At 40.8% G+C, this 10,786-nt stretch overlaps 1 long non-coding RNA gene across 1 annotated transcript; it reads left to right on the top strand.

The window, feature by feature from the left end:
- Window positions 1–287: 287 nt before the first annotated feature.
- On the top strand, window positions 288–5,102 carry LOC143676009 (uncharacterized). The gene is made up of 3 exons (XR_013171754.1): window positions 288–374; window positions 4,571–4,674; window positions 4,951–5,102. It is a non-coding gene; the product is annotated as an uncharacterized LOC143676009 (long non-coding RNA).
- The last annotated feature ends 5,684 nt before the right edge of the window (window positions 5,103–10,786 follow it).

Genomic DNA, 10,786 nt, shown 5'->3' with positions numbered 1-10,786 from the left:
TAATTATACCCCCAATAGAGTTGTAAAAAAAAAAAATACTATGAGCAAAGTTGAAGCAAACTGCAAAGTGGAAAAACCACTAGCAGCAGGCCAAGAATGGGCTATTATTCATAATATACTAAATGTTCCCCACAAATAAAAAAAAATACAAATAAAGCAACGGAAAATGGGTACCAAGCACGAGTAGGTAACAGGAACAGACACAAACGACAAACCCGCTTGAATGAGATGGCTCAATCTGAACAGAATGTAGAAGTACACCCTATTGTTTCGTCCAGCTGCTGCCACGCTGCCATCACGGACACGGGTCGTGTACAGCTCATTAAGCTGGCCAGGGTCACCTGAGGCTGGGCAGGACCGGCCGGCAGGGACAGGTGCGCGGAGTTCATGGACCACGAGGGCCACGCCGTGGTCCGTGAGGTGAAAGGGCCCGTGCGCGACGGGGACCCGATCACTCTGTGGGAGTCTGAACGAGGGGCTGGGAGGCTGCCCTGATGAGGTGCTAGATGTCCGGTGGACCACCCGGCCCGCAGGGGTGATGTGTGACTGTTAAACAAAGCGCATTGGTTGTATGTAAAAAAAAATAAAACTAAAAGAAAGATGCCCTTTTCACCTGTAGGGGCGTGAAGGGGGCGCACTACCCGTGACGATCACGTGAGGAGGAGGTCCTTGGGGGGGGGGGAGCACGTGTCTCCAGACACCCTAACCATGTCCTCAGCCCTTACCTTCGACCCTGCAGTCAGAGCATCCTAGGAACCACCTGGCATGGCAGGTTGCCAGAGTCTATATGTGAAACTGAAGCCACGTCCCGCGTGGACACACGTTCCGGCACCCTTATCTCTTGAGACTAATCATGAATATGAACATCAATCAGCATATCTCATTCACAGTTGCCTTCAGACTAGCCCAATACGGGGAGGGGGTTGGTGCAATTCTCAGGTCAAAATAGAACAGGAAAAAAGTTTATCAGAGTCACATTCTCTCACAGTGAGTGACATATGGATCTTTATCTCCCATAAGAAAACACAAACTCCTAGAAATGAATGAAGCGCTTTCATTCATTTCTAATCCCCTCTCCCCACCCCCGCCCAGAACCAAGCACAAGGGTTTCTGTCCTGCAGCTAGAGGAATCTCTTGAGTTTTGTCGTGGCGTTTCCCAAAGCACTTTCACGACCTTTCTTTTAAATTCAACTCTCCCAAGAGCCCTGAGATATTATTATTGTTTGTATCATGACCCTTGTTCTCAGTTTGATAAAACAGAGACTCGAAATCGGGTGCCTTTCCTCAAGGATGCTCGGTTAATCTGAGAGGAAACAGAAGGCTCCTGCCTTCTGCCTCGGCACCCCCTGCTTCCCACAGAGCCCCGACTGCTTTGAAAATGAGTGCCGACCCCAGGTGCTGCTCCGTGCATGGAGCCGAGACCCGGGAGGAGCGCGAGGGGTGCGCCAGCCCTGCGCTCTGGCTGTCTACGGTTTTGTGGTTGTTGCTGTTTCTTCCTCTTCTTGTCTCCCCCTGGCCGGCAGTTCCACTCTGTCTGCCGGCAGCGGACTGAAACTGACAGGCGAGCGGGAGAAGTGGAGCAGATCAGACAGTACTGGGGCAAAGAAAGGAGGTGGGGGAGGGAAAGTCAAGGGAGGGACTGAGACCGAGAGAAAGAACAGGGTCGGAAAAATCCCAGGTGACCGTGGAGGAAATAAGGGAAGAAACAGGAACGTAAGAAGAGCAGACACAGAGAAAAGTTGGAAAACCAAGGAAACCCTAAATGTGCATAAACCTTGATGAAAGAAAGAACGAAATGTGCAGATTATGGTTCATTTATTAATTATTAACAAAGAAGTAGCACTAATGAATAGCATCATTAAAAGACATGTCGTGAATATTAACATGTAGTTGCATTGGAAGTAAGGACTCTGTTCTCCCCTTGGCCAAAACCCTTCCAATCTTTGTTTAAAAGCCACCTATTTGCATTACAGCCCCTCCCCCATCAAAACCCTGATTCCTTTTATCATGTTTTGTATCTTCCTTAGTTTTTATTATCTAATAGCACACTATTAACCCAATTTTTGCATTTATTTTTATTGTCTACTTCCCTGCACTAGAATATAAGCTTTACAAAGGCATAAATCTTTTGTGTGTTTTATACATGATATTGCAAATACCTAACACATCAATATTTGTTGAAAAAATAAATACTAAATATGAAAGGGAGAGAGGTTTCCTTCAAAGCAGCATCACCCAATTCCAGTAGAATTTCTCTCCCAACCAGCCCTTTCTCTTGTGAAGCCCTGTTCAGCCATGAGTTATGCCTTTTGCTTTAAGCGGGCTTCTAGCAGCGAAGAGGCCGAGACTGAGAATCCCGGACACAGAGCTCCTGGCTGCTACGACCTGGCATCTGAAATCCTGGGTTGCATTTTGCTAAATAGACACAGAACCAGAGTTCAAGCCTGAAGGAGTTCCACTGTCTCATTTTACAGAAAGCCCACTTTGGTACTCAGTGAAGTGGAGTGACTTTTCCAAGGGTGCACAGTGAACTCCTTCCATCACTCTCTACCCTTCGCAGGGACTTGGCAGCCAACGGCCTAGCCCTTGGCATAATGCAGGGAGGTGGGGGATGTAGTGGGGCCTTGCAGCCTTCGTTTTCTATGCTCTTCCCCTCCCTCACCCTGGCATGGGTCCTTCCCAACCTTCCCAGAACCATGATGTAGTTCAGTAATTTAGTCAATGGTTTGCATTTGGCCTAACAGAGAAAAACCCTATTTGGATTATTTGAGTGGAGGAAGCTCTGGCAATGGGATTTTAGTCCTGGGGGAGCTCAGTGGAAAGGTTTCTTGTAGAAGAGTGTAATCTTGTCCAAATGTGTCCCAGTTTTCCAGGGCTGCTGTAACAAATACCTCACACGGGTGGGCTTAAACAACAGAAATGTCTTCTCTTGCCATTATAGAAGCTAGAAGTCCAAAATCAAGGTAGCAGCAGAACCATGCTTTCTCCTTTTGACTGTGTCCAAATTTCTGTGCTTAAAAAGACTCCATCATATTAGATGAAGGCCTATCTGACTTAGTTTGGCCTCACCCTAACTAATAACTTCTTCAAAGATCCTATTTACAAATGGGTTCACATGCATGGCACCAGGAGTTAGGACTGAACACGTCTTTGTGGGGGACGTGATTCAATCCATAACAAAACTCTTGTTTTTTCCCAAAAGATCTTCCAACATTTTTTAACACACCTGACAGAACAGATCCAAATCCACTGAGAGGAGATGACTGGTCCAGGATCTGTCAGTGAGTCAGAGCGGTAGGAATTAGAGTTTCTGATTCTTGGCTCTCTGCTTGAAAATTTACCTTCCCTGCATTATTAACATGTCTTGACCAAGGAAGAGTCACATATACTAGGAAAATATCAGGCAGGTGTTCCCTAAGTAAGCCTGAGATATGGAAGTTCTCAGCCCTACTCTTCTAAGAAGATGAACCGCATCATCAGAGGCTATCAGTGGAGAACCTGGAGCAGAAGATAAGAAACCCAGTCCTTAAAAGAGACCACAATGATGGCCTATCTCTCTCTAAGCCCAACTCTGCCAGGAAAATCATTACCCTCTCCCCTACATACGACGTGACATTCAGGGGTGAAAATCCCCCCTGACAATGTGGGGCGTGACTCCCCAGAGATGAGTCTGTCCCTAGCACCATGGAATCAATACCACCTTCCTGTCCAAAAGGGGGAAAAGAAGTATAATAAAATAAGGCATCAGTGGCCAAGAGTGATCAAATGGAGTCAAGAGGCTATTCTGGAGGCTACTCTAATGCAAGCTTCAATTAGGTAGTGCTAATTGCCATGGTTTGCTAAACCCCAACCAACATCACTCCTGTTGATTCTTGAGAACACTTAGGGCTCAAACTGAGACTCCATAAAGGTTTCATGCATTACATTTGCTTTCCTGGAAACTTTAAGAAGGTTCTTGGTCAGATAAATCCTGAAACCCGGAGGGACCAGCCTCTTCAAGATTATCAATTAATTACATCCTTTAGATACCCCTTCTCAACGTGAAGAAAGTCAGATAGGCATTACCTAAAGATCCCAATAGGTTGGGAGAAGGATTAGGAGAAGGAGGAGGTAAGACAGAGAAAATAGGATTTAACAAATGAGTATGACTGTTGAATCACTATTTTGATATTCCTTCTAGCCTCCAGTGTTTTGGAGTAGCTAGAAGGGAAAATCTGAGATAGTAGAATGGTAGCCCATGACAAACTCTGGGATCTGTTCTGTAACAACTTGTTGAAGTGTGCTTTAAAAATTATTGTTTTTTTCTTTCTTTGCTTTAATATGTATATATTACAATTAAAAATTTTTTTAAAAAAGAGACCACAATGATGTGTATTTGTTGAGCATGTAATATGTGCCAAGTACTTCCAATTTTTCATCCTCTGGGTTATCCACACAACAATCCTACCATGTAGGCTCAGAGAGGTTCAGCGACTTGCCAAGTATCACAGAGCTACCAAGTATCAGCTAGGTTCAAACTGCGCACTGTATGAGCCAAAATGTCCATGTTTTTTCCCTTTCCTCCCTAAAGTTCCAGCTCCAGTGGGTTAGGTCAGGATGGAGAGAAGGACCAGCTTCCCATTTGCCTTCAAAAGGATGAATCTCTTGGTTGCTCATAGACTGCCATCTCCACAGGTAACTTTCCATCCCACATTTCAAGGTTAGGTTTTCCTGTTACCATGGCATTAGGGGTTCTTGTCCCCATTTGAAAACCAAGAAGAAGAAAATAAGAGGATCTGGCCCTATAATTCAAGAGCTGACCAGTTATTTTAAAAGATAAACTCAGTCTGGCTTTGAATCAGGATTAGAAATTGGAGAGAGATAATGGCTCTTGTAGGTCTTGTAGTTTTGTAGTGCCTTGCTCCAAGATTTCAGTACACATTTCAGACATGATCTCATTCTTCTCCACAGGATCTTAGTGGGAGCCCAGAGGAGAAATGGGGACAATTCTCTGTAGAGGCAGACTAGGAGTGAGGCATGTGGCACTGCCCATGTGTCTGAACTTGTTCCCCGTTTTCTCCTCTGCTGATTGGCATGAAAGAAAGAGATGTCACACTACTGGAGCTAATACAGGTAAATGAGAATTTATATGAATGCAAGGATTTGTCCCACCAAGCTTAAAAGATCAAGAAAAATATATGCTGCAAGATTTGAGGCTGAGATTTATAGTTGAGAGGGACATTACTGTCCCAAGCTCTAAACCTCCACTCACCGTCCAGGTACTACCTTCCAGAAGAGCTTCAAAACAACCTGTAGGTATTAGGGCCTCCTTTTCTGCTACCAGTGAAGAACAATTTCAACCCTGCCTGTAATATTCTTAGAGTATGCTTTGCTTATCACTCATTCTCTTGGGTCTTTTGCAGGTTTTTCCCCCCATGACTTAACTTGCACTATAAATGTTGGCATGGTGGAAGGAAAACACTCTTTGGAATCAGACTTGGGTTTAAACCTCAGCTCCTCTATTCAACAGCTATGTAATTTTAGGCAAGCTACTTAATATTATATCAGTCTCAGGGCTGAGAGCAGGCCTGAACAGGCCCACTCAAAGTCCAACCCTCTGATTCTCTGTCCCAGTTAATTAAAGTAACATATTGTAATATTCCTAGTCCTTACTTTATGCTTCAGTATTCTAGTATTTGCATTTCTAATGTCTTTAACATTCAGTTTTAAATTCCTCATTTCAAATTCACCAAGTTTTTATAGTTTGAGACTATGGGTTAAGTATTGTTGACCTGTTCTCAATACAGAAAGATATGTTTGGAGTCCTACAACAGGAGCATATACAATTTACAACTTGGCTAAAACTCTCCATGACCAAAGAAGAAGCAGAGATCTTGCTAGTAACCAACTCCCCAGTTTGGAGATGAAGCAAAGGATAAGATAAGTGTTGTTTGTTTAGCAATCTGTGAATAAATACTCCAAAGCTCTGTCCAAATACAAAGGGAATTTTTTTTTAATTTCCTAACTTTGGTAGCACATAAACAGAGAAGAGAAAAATGAAATAGGAGTGCAATTTTAGAAGTTCCTAACCCGGTCAATATATTCAAAAATTGAGCACAAATATATATTATTCAATAAAAATTCATCCAGGAATTTATCCACATACTTATCTACATATTTTAGATTAAACTATCTACTTACCTAAATTGTCAGAATCAGTCTCAAAGTCAGTGGGGCTTGGGGAGCAAAGTAATAGTCCAATAATTTAGGACCTGTGAGCTTTCAGACTCTACAAATCCCTTAGTTTCCAATACATCTGAGTTGAACCCCCTGGGCAAAGTTCTGGAGGACTAGGAGGGGAATGGGAAATGACCGCTAATGGGTTCCAGGTTCTTTTTTTTGTTATTTTTATTAGAGCAGTTGTAGGTTTATAGAAACAGCATGCAGGAAATACAAAGATCCCCTCCCTCACATACACACAGTTTTGAGGTTTCTTTTTGAAGTGATGAAAATGCGCGAACATTGATTATACTGATGATTGCACAACTGTAAATATACTTTAGAAAATTATTGTATTGTACACTTTAAACAGATGAAGTGTATGGTGCATGAGTTATATCTCAATAAAGATATTAAAAATTCCTAGGCAATCTCATTGTCAGTTTCATTATTACCAAATGGAGATAATAACATAAAACGCTTTTGTGAAGACTGAGCTACTGTAGTAAAGTGTCTAGAACTGGCTTCTAGTAGCTGCTTCAGTAATAGAATCTGTTATTGGCCGAGTAACAGTAGTAATAATAATCATGACGGTGATGGTAATTAAATTATTCCCATATCCTCCATAAAGTTTCTTACTCTATTGTACCCCAAATTTCCTTTTTTTTTTCTAGAATTACTGTGCTTTTATTTGAAATTTTGAAAAATTAGTTACCTACTTTTTTTAAAAATTTTTTATGGTATGTATATATAACATATATATAAAGCAAAGAAAGAAAAAAACAATAGTTTTCAAAGCACTCTTCAACAGTAGTTACAGAACAAAACTTGTCATGGGCTACCATACCATCATCTCAGATTTTTCCTTCTAGTTGCTCCAGAACATTAGCAGCTAGAAGAAATAAATATTTTTATATCATCATAATTGACTTTTTTTTCTTTTTGTATGTGAAAGATAACATATATACAAAAGAGCAATAAATTTGAAAGCACAGTGCGACAATTAGTTGTAGAACAGATTTCAGAATTTGGTATGGTTTACAATTCCACAATTTTAGGTTTTTACTTCTAGCTGCTCTAAGATACTGGAGCCTAAAAGAAGTATCAATGTAATGATTCAGCAATCATATTCACTTGTTCACTGTTACCTTCTCTGTATAACTCCACCATCACCTTTGCTTTCTCCCACTCTTTAGGGTGTCTGGGGATGGGCATTCTAACTTTGTCATGTTGGAAGGGGCTGTTGATAACAAGGGGTAGGGGGATGAGTTACCTACCTTTCATAATAACTCTTCAATTTTTATTCAGAACAATTATTCACATCTTCTATTCATCTACTTACAGAGTTAAAAGTAACTTTTGACTTGTTTATATCATCTTTCAACTAGAGTATGTACCACTCAAGGACCGGGAAAATATCTCAATGCCCCTCTCACAAAAACTTCGTCTTAGGAGGTACTCAATATGATTTCTTGACAGAATTTTATTATTACATCTGTTATGAGTGTGAAATTAATCTCCTTGCAGCTCCTTTTGTCCCTCAGCACCCCCATCTGTCTTCTTTTTTCTATTTGTTTAGTAGCCAATGAATCATCTATCTACAAGTGCAAAGAATCAAGCTCTCTCTAAACGTGGTTTCCCCTACTTTCCTCCAACTCTATGAGGCAGATAACACACCAGAGGCAAGAGAAGGAAATTATTGTTCCAGATTACAGATCGTTAGTTGGAGTTTCCTGCATAGAAGGTGTTCACTATATACTCTCCATATGTTCCTTTGAGGAAGATTAGTAAATATGGACCCCAGAGACCCTTTATAAACAGAATTTTGGGTCCCAAAACTGGCTTCCAAGGGGCAAAGGGTCTTCTTACTTGACAAATATCCTTTCTTGTAGAGTTCTTGTTCTTTACAACTAAAGAACTTCTTTTCTACCAAAACGAAGAAAGCTTTAGCAAATGAGACTTGGCATCTAGAGGAATGAAACAAGCTATGATTAAGAATAAATCTGTCTGGAACTCCCAGGATGAGCCAGAACCCAGCATCATAGGATTGAGAAAGCCATTTGGACCAAAAGGGAAAAGAGAAATAAGACAAATAAGGTGTTAGTGGCTGAGAGATTTCAAATAGAGTTGAGAAGCTATCCTGGAGGTTATTCTTATGCATTATATAGATATTCCTTTTTAGTTTGTGGTGTATTGGAGTGGCTGGAGGGAAGTACCTGAAAGTGTTGAGCTGTGTTCTAGTAGCCTTGATTCTTGAAGACGATTCTATAAAGGTATAGCTTTTACAATGTGACTGTGTGATTGTGAAAACTTGTGTCTGATACTTCTTTAATCCAAGGTATTTACAGATGAGTTAAAAAGTAATAATAATAATAAGGATAATAAATAAATAATGGGGGAGGATAAAGGTAAAAAAAATTGGGTAGATTAAAATACTCCCTCAATGAGAGGGAGGGGTAAGAGGTTTGGGATGTATGAAGTTTTTCTTTTTTCTTTCTTTTTCTGGAATGATGCAAATGTTCTAAAAATGTCATGGTGATGAATACACAACTATGTATTAACATTGTGAGCCACTGATTGTACACCATGTGTGGACTGAATGTGTGTGAAGATGTCTCCATATAAATATGTTTTTAAAAAAAAGAATGACTCTGTCTGGATGTAAGATGTAAGCATTTTAATAAATTTCTGTAAACTGCCCCCCCCGAAAAAAAGAATGAATCTGAATACTTAGCAAAATAGAATCCACAAACTATCTAGCCGAATATGTCTTCTAACTGCTGCCACCTAATGTCATCTGACATACATGGTTAAGTATGGCAGGAGTGAGTGAAAATTGTATTGGTTTAAAAAGATTAGTAGATTAAATTTACTATTTATTGGGTCAAATAGCAGGTCAAATATGGATTGTATCTTTGATAAGTGACTTAAACCCATCTTCTAACCAGTGACTGAGTGAATTAGAATGCTTTTAGCTACAAGTAACAAAAAACCCTGTTCAATCAATAAAGAACTTTACATAACAGGAAAATTAGACAAAATGCAGATTTCAGAATTGATTCAGTGGCTTGACAATGTCACCAGAGACTCAGTTTTTTTCCTAACTTGTCATCCTCAGTGCTAGCTTTAACATTAGTCTGGTAACAAGTTGGAGGCAATAATTCTAAGCATCTTGTCCTGGCACTCCGTCATCTCTTGGTGATAAGGAAGCCTTTCCTCGATATCTCCCAACACTAATCACTTGCAAACGGAAGAAGAATGCCCTTTGCCCAGTCAGACACATCTGAGAGCTGGGCGCAAGGTCAGCTTTCTACAAGGCGCATGGCTGCAAAGGGTATGGGCTATACATGAACAAAACTGGGGATCTGTTAGGAAAGAAGGAAAGAAAAATGGAGCTGTGCAGGCAACCAAGCATGTTCATTATACAAACCTTCCTAGCACATGATGGGGTGACTGGAGAAGAGTTAAATGCTTATATGAGCATTTTTGACAGGAATTGCATTATCCACAGACTTAGTGATGATAGGGCCTACAGGACCCTACCCCTCCCTTAGAGGCAATACAAAGAAGTGCTTTTTAAGGACTCCAAAGAAAGGTAAATTCATCCAAAAGATGTGGCAGCAGTGAGTGAAAGTGACACATGAGGGAAACATGTAGATAGTTACTAATAAAAATCCACCAGCTTTGGCAAAGTTGTGAGAAGTCTGGGTGCCCATGGGAAGTAAAGGTGGGGTGGGGATGTGTCATTAGCTATTTCCAACAGGACTGAGACTGCCTGATAAATCAAGGGTATTAATATGAGTCTTTCCTGACTTATTAGGTTAATGGAAGAAAAAAAATTTTTCAGGTATAGAAAGGACCAAAGCCAAGTTCACAGGCAACAGCCAACTCAAAGCAGGACCAAAAGTTTCCCTTTGATGTTGCATGTTTTGTCGATAAAAATATTTAAAAAATAAAAAGTTTCCCTTTGAACTGACCTGCATCATGGTCTGCACACTCTGTGATGGGCATGATTTAACATTTTCATAGCCCACAGTGATTAGGAAACCAGAAATGCCAATCCCTTCCCATCAGAGATTTTGTCGGGTCTGTTATTACTGATTATTGTTTGGCACTCTGCAGTTAACAAAACAATTTCCCATAAATGATCTCATTACTTTTTACATAAAATAAATACTATTATTATTATGCCGACTTTGCAGTTGAGACTCCAAGTTAAGTGACATGCTCAAGATTCCATGGCTGGTAAAGAATTCAAACTATAACCCAGAGTGGACTTTCATAGAGGTAGAATATCAATTCATATTTTATAGCATAATTTGTGGCATCCCTGAGTCCCTGGAGATTCTCAGAGGAATATGAGGTAGACCCCTGGATATGAAGCCTTCCTTAAGTCTCCAGGCTCCAATCTCCAGCACAACTTGCTAAAGACACTGAATCAAATTTCCAGGTCTCCCCCAGTGTGAAAAACAACGGACAGAGGCCCTAGCTCAGTTTCCACTGGAGAAGCAGAACCCTGGAGTCGCTGTCTTAGGTGCTGAAGTAGCACAGCCTGGTGCCCTGAACATGCAGAGGCAGCAAGGATATT

This window comes from Tamandua tetradactyla, chromosome 3 (assembly GCF_023851605.1).
Source record: "Tamandua tetradactyla isolate mTamTet1 chromosome 3, mTamTet1.pri, whole genome shotgun sequence".
In the NCBI taxonomy this organism is placed as follows: domain Eukaryota; kingdom Metazoa; phylum Chordata; class Mammalia; order Pilosa; family Myrmecophagidae; genus Tamandua; species Tamandua tetradactyla.
Note: the sequence above shows the minus strand (reverse complement) of the source record. Positions and strands in the feature narration are given on the sequence as shown.